The sequence below is a fragment of the Malus domestica genome, chromosome 05, assembly GCF_042453785.1.
Source record: "Malus domestica chromosome 05, GDT2T_hap1".
NCBI classification, from domain to species: domain Eukaryota; kingdom Viridiplantae; phylum Streptophyta; class Magnoliopsida; order Rosales; family Rosaceae; genus Malus; species Malus domestica.
This window is the reverse complement of record NC_091665.1, coordinates 18,071,316-18,077,751: the sequence shown is the minus strand read 5'-3', so window position 1 is coordinate 18,077,751 and position 6,436 is coordinate 18,071,316. Positions and strand designations below refer to the sequence as shown.

The 6,436-nt window shown below is 36.6% G+C and overlaps 1 non-coding gene across 1 annotated transcript; it reads left to right on the top strand.

The window, feature by feature from the left end:
- Positions 1–5,021: 5,021 nt before the first annotated feature.
- On the top strand, positions 5,022–5,127 carry LOC114823052 (small nucleolar RNA R71). Its single transcript, XR_003771206.2, has one exon. It is a non-coding gene; the product is annotated as a small nucleolar RNA R71 (small nucleolar RNA).
- Positions 5,128–6,436: the final 1,309 nt, after the last annotated feature.

Sequence of the window (6,436 nt, the reverse complement as noted above, 5' to 3'; positions counted from 1 at the left end):
AAACGCATATTTCTTGCTTGTTTCCTCCAGCTTGTGTCTGAGTTGTGTAGGATGTGAACATAGCACACTGATCCAAAAACCTTCAAATGTTTCATTGAAGGTTTTCTCCCATTGTAGGCTTCAAATGGTGTCAAATTCTCCACAGCTTTAGCTAGAAGCCTATTTAATAGGTACACTACAATGTTGATTGCTTCTCCCCAGAAATGAGAAATGATAGGGAATTCCTTTCTCATGTAGCATTGACCTAGCCATCTCAATTATAGATCTGTTCTTTCTTTCAGCCACTCCATTTTGTTGATGGCTGTAAGCTACTATCAGTTGCCTTTCAAGGCTTATATCTTTACAAAACTTATCAAATTCAAGTGAGGTGTACTCCTCACCTCTGTCACTTCCTAGCTTTTTGATTTTCCAACCACTTTGTCTTTCAACCATTTGTTTGAACTTTTTGAACATGGTAAAACCATCAGACTTGTGCCTTCGCAAGTATACCTAAACATTCTACTTTTGTCATCAATGAAGGTCAAGAAATACTTGTTACCTCCAAGTATTGTAGTTCTCATTGGACCACATACATCACTGTGAATCGACTTTGAAGGTTCAGTTGCTCTCCAGGTTTGACTTGTAGGGAATGATTCTCTTTGTTGATTTCCCATTGCATAACCTTTACTCATAGCATTCACACACTTCCTTCACTTCATCAATCTTAGGTAGTCAATACATTAGTTCCTGATTCTTCAAGTTCTTTAGACTTTGGTAGTTTAGGTGCCCTAGTCTTCTGTGCTATAGTCAGGCATTTTCAACCACAGTTGTTCTCATGGCAATTGACTCCATATGTTTTAAGAAAAGAGGAAGGCTCTTATTATCCTACATCAGTACCCTAGCCACCAAATTTGACAGTGACCTATCATCATACATTTCTACCATAAAGTCACTAAACAAGAGGAAATACTTATGCTCATTCATCTACCTAACACTAAGAAGATTCTCATCAAGTCCTAGTACAAGCATCACTTCCCTAATATATCTTTTTCCCTTCTTGCTTTCAATAACTATAGTGCCCCTACCAACTGCATCAACCAAGTTTCCATTTCCCATTTTAACTCTGCCTTTGGAAGATGTGTCAATGTCAATGAGTAATGACCCATGTGCAGTTATGTGATTACTGCATCCATTATCAATATACTAGATGGTACTAGCCTTTTCTATAGTTGCCATTCTACACTAAGCAAAGAACATATTGGCTTTCTCCACCTGATTTGCAAAGTTAACCTGTTGATTGCCTTTGGCATTGCAATCTTTCATCCAATGTCCAAATTTGTTACACTTTGTGCACTTGAGAAAAGGTTTTCCCTTGAACCAGCAAGCTCTAAAATGTAATTTGTCACAGATTTTACAGGCAATTTTTTATGTACCATTACCTGCATTTTGCTTCTGCACTACATTGAGTCTACTATCCCACTTCGTGTTTCTTCCTTTTCATTCCTTTTTGCCTTTATAGTTTTGATTTCCAGAGAATTGCCCACTGGAGTAATTGCTCTTACCTCCAATGTTCAACCCTTGGAAGGCATTTTCAATCAAATTTTCAGCATGCTTATCTAACCTTTGATCACATACTTTAATTGAGGCTACAAGTTTTTGTATTCCTAGTGTATCAGGATCTTTAGTCTCCTCAATAACATTGACAATATTATCATATTTCCTAGTAAGGCTGATAAGTATTTTCTGCACTATTCTAGCATCAGTAAGTTCTTCTCCATAGGTTTTCAGCTGCTAGTTCAAACAACCTATTGAAATAATCATCTAAAGGTTCTCTTCTTTCATTCTAGCATACTTAAAATCCCTTCTTAGAGTCTGAAGTTTAACTTTCCTTACCTTTATATATCCTCTATATTCTCCTTAGAGTTTGTCCCATGCTCCCTCTAAGATTTCTTCATAAGCTATTATGGGAAATACTTAGTCCGTGACAGAGTTCTGAATAATCCCCAAGGCTTTTGCATCTTTAGTCATGTTCTCTTTCAATATGATTTCCTTGCCAAGATGAAGCTTCTCAGCATCTGCACTCTCTTCAGCAGAGGTTTCATACCCTTCCTAGACTAGATCCCAAAGACCATGATATTTGAAAATGGTTTTCATCTTCATACTCCAAAACTCATAGTTTTCTTCAACAAAGACTGGAGCTTTAACATCTCCATTGGTATTGATTGACATTTTGTAAAGAAAGAATGAGACTTTGAGAGATTTTGAGGGGTTTTGATAGTTGTCACAATCGGGAAAAAACTGGGTTTCGTAGACTTTTGGGGTTTCAAGTTGAAATCTCCCCTTGAATCACAACAATGCCTGGCTAAAGATCAAAACTAGGCTCTGATACCAAGTTAGAATTTGGATGTTTAGGGAATAATTAGGAGCAAGATGAAGAAATAACAAAAAGAATTTCAAGGTTTTTCACAATTTGCAAAACATGGTAGCATCACTATGATTTGATTCAACATTGTTTTCAAAAACTTCTTCATTCTTATCTGCATGTATTGCAGATAGTACAAGTCCTTCAAATAGACAGCTAGATATGTAAATCTTAGCCCTACACTAGTTTTAATCCTAGTCCTACATCTGTTCTTTTGAAACTAGATGCTTCATTGCTTCATAAAACTAGCCGTTACATTTAAAAACTAAAACTAGCCGTTGCAGCTTTGAGTCCCTTTGGTCCTATCTATGAACCTTCAAGTCTGCGATATAACTTACATTTCAACACATTTGTGGTTCAAACAGGTAAGTAGCTTTGAAGAACTGTTCTTTCATGTCACTGGTTATAGCCAAACTAGAACTCTCACATCCTTGAGGCAACCCTGCTTCCCTGGTGGGAAACTCGATGATTAGAATTTCAATTTTGAACCCACATTTTTTGCTGGTTTCTATTGCTTTAGAGAAGAGTGGTGCATTGAGAGGAATGGTTATTAGTGGCACCATGAGATGCAAATAGTTTGGCCATGGCTATGAGGGGTATGCTATGGCGTTGAGCAATGAACAAAAAGAATAAAACGTGAAGCGGTTGATGGGATTTTGTTACCATGGTGAACTGATAAAATCTAGCTGCTATGCACAAAGAACACTCAATGATTATGTTGGTTAAGTAGAACTGGAACTAAGAGATTCAGCATAAATAAAATAGAGACTTGGACGGCAAAGTTTTGTTCATTCTTTTCCTTTCTTTTTGTTTGGCAAGGCTCTGTTGTTGGCTATGAACTAACAACAAGGTAGGACAAGGACGGCATGCAGTCACCAATTTAAGCCAAACTCTAATTTTTGGAGCAGGACCTCTAGAAGTAGAAGGGAAAATAAAAGTAGTATGACAAGACAAATAATTTTTGGGCCAATATGTTTGGGTGTTTAAAGCTATCAATACGAACACATGCCAACAAAAGTTGCAAAATTGGTAAACTAGTGTACAAGTACATATACTAATACTACTAATTTGTGTGTATATATATATATATATATATATATATATATATATATATATATATATATATATATATATAAAGTTGAATATCAAAGTGCGCGATTAACAAACAAACTAACTAACTATTAAGTGAACGAAATATTGCCATGATGGCTACATAACTCAAGAGGCTATATTGTGAATGACTTGTATCTCAAACTAAATCAGCTAGTAGCCAATTGAATAATGCTTGAAGTTGGCTTCAGTTCACCTTCACCTAAACGTTTAAAAATAGAATAAGGCATTAAGTTTACACTAGCACCTAAATCAATTAAAGCACTAGTAAAATCACAATTTCCAATGGTGCAAGAGATAGTAAAACTCCCTAGATCTTTCTTCTTTGGAGGCAATTTATGCAATAAGACAACATTGCACTGTTCTATTAGCACAATTTTTTTCTGATTCAACAGGCTTTCTTTAGTGCAAACATCCTTAAAAAATTTGGCATAGGAAAGAATCTTTTTAATAGCTTCTAACAATGGAAAATTAATATGAACTTTAGCCAAAGTTTGCATAAAATCTTTTAACTGCTAGTCCTTAGCCTTCGGAATCAATCTTTCTGGGTATGGTGTTGGAGGCTTATAAACACATTCAGGAACTTGCACTAGGGCAATGTTAGATTTTGCAAGGTTATGTTATGTTGTTATTTTTGTAATTGTTTTTGATGTTTTTGCTGTTGGTTGCACAACCCTAAATTCTTCATTTGTTCGGTTGTCATAACTCTTCCTGGATCTCAATGTCCTTATCGCACATCAATCATCTATACCTCTTGGATTTAGAACTGGTTGGCTGGGAAATTTCTCTTTTTTTCTCTTTCTGTGATGCGAGTTGCTAATTGCCCAAATTGTTTTTCTAGATTTTGAATGGAAGCTTGTACATTTTGCATGTTTTGTTCATTATTGTCTGCTGTACTCCTTCTGCATAAACATTTGGAGTGTGTCCTCTAATGACTGTTTGGGCTGCACAACTGGCTGCTGTACAAGATTCTGTTGAAAAGGCTGCTGCTACTGATTTCCTCCCCACTTCATGTTTGGGTGATCTCTTCAACCTAGGTTATAAAAATTTGAATATGGGTCATTTCTAGGTCTTTGAAATTTGTTAAATGCATTTACTTGTTCTGCCACGTGTTCGGATAGGCGTCCTTGTGTGGACAACCCATAAAATCATGATTTGGCATGGTGCAGTGTTGCAAACTGCTCCAGTAGGCTGCTGTACAGCAACCTGTTGCACTGGTACTGTTATTTTCTGCAAAAGCATGTCAAATTTTGAGTTAAAATTTTCAAGTTTTTTCTCCATTTTTCAATTTGAGCTTATACATGTGTAGTTCCAAGTGACATAAAAAACACCTCTGGTTTGTGTCTGTTTCACTGCCCATTGTTGTGTCTCTGTAACCATCTTCTCAAATAACTGAAATGCTTGTTGGGCATTCTTATCTGAAAACGAACCTTCGGATGATGCATTAACATAACTCTTGGCAGTTGGATTGAGACCCCTATAGAATATTTGTATTCTTATGTCCCCATTAATATAAACATGAGGGCACTTTCTGAATAAATCTGAAAATCGCTCACAAGCTTCATGGAACTCTTCATTAGGCTTCTGAACAAAAGATAGAATTTTAGTTCTTATGTCAAGGGTCTTAGATGCTGGATAAAACTTACTTAAAAACTTTCAGCTTAACTGTGCGCAAGAAGTGACGCTCCCAAATGGGAGTGTAAAAAGCCATGTTTTCGCCTTGTCCTTCAAAGTATAGGGAAAAAGATAAAGCTTAATTAACTCTATAGAAAGCCCTTTTACCAAAATATTCTTGCAACCCATTAGAAATTCGGTAATATGTAGGTTAGTATCGTTATGAAAATTAGGCAAAATTTTCAACATGTGATGTCTAATCTTGAATGTATCACCATCTTCTTCTGGATACACAAAGTAGCTTGGTAGTTCGTTAGCACGAGCTGTTAGTGATACTCTCAAAGGTTGTCTAGCATCGGGCATGGCTAAAGCCATTGATTCGGTGCTGTCCAAAACACCTACAAATAGATGCTGCAGATAAGTCCCCTTTAGGGAAGGTTCACACGCCAAAAACTGTTCTCTACGCTACTTCTGTAATGTCCTTTCAGGCTCTGTGTCAAATTGAGCAAGCTATGCAGTTTGCGATCTGGTGTTGACCATGCATAGATTTCAGTAATTTGCCAAAACAAAATAGAAAAAACGAATATTTTTTTTAATTTAATTTTAATAGAAAAATTAATTAAGAATATGATAAAAACAAATTGATTAAAACAATTTTCGGCGTAGGTGCCAATTTCTTGATAGAATTTTTAGTACCTGCGCAAATAGGGTTAAAATCACTAAAAATATTTGCAAGAATACAAGGTAATTGTAGTATAATCATGTCGTTGTCCCCAAGGATTGTTTGACTAACTTGTAATTAAACTAACTCTTAATTAATTATTAGAACAGATTTTTAATCAAATATTTGAGATTTTTGAATTGTAAAATATTAAAATAACAACAAAACAAATCCGAAAAGTTTGGAAATAATGGCAGCAAAGAAGAATAACGTTTTTTAAATTAAACAATTTTGGGAAAGACTAGGGTTTATGTCACATCCCAGCCTGGGCCCCCACCACATCTTGGGCTCGACTCCACCGTAGCACGATATTGTTCGCTTTGGGCCCCGACCATGCCCTCACTGTTTTGTTTCTGGGAACTCACACGAAAACTTCTCAATGGGTCACCCATCATGGGATTGCTCTCGTGCGAACTCGCTTAACTTTGGAGTTCTGGTGGAACTCGAAGCCAGTGAGCTCCCAAAAGGCATCGTGCTAGGTAGAGATGGGAATATACATATAAGGCTTATAGGATCCACTCCCCTGGGCGATGTGAGATGTTAAAATCCACCCCCAGCCTGGGCCCCCACCTGGGCCCCCACCACATCTT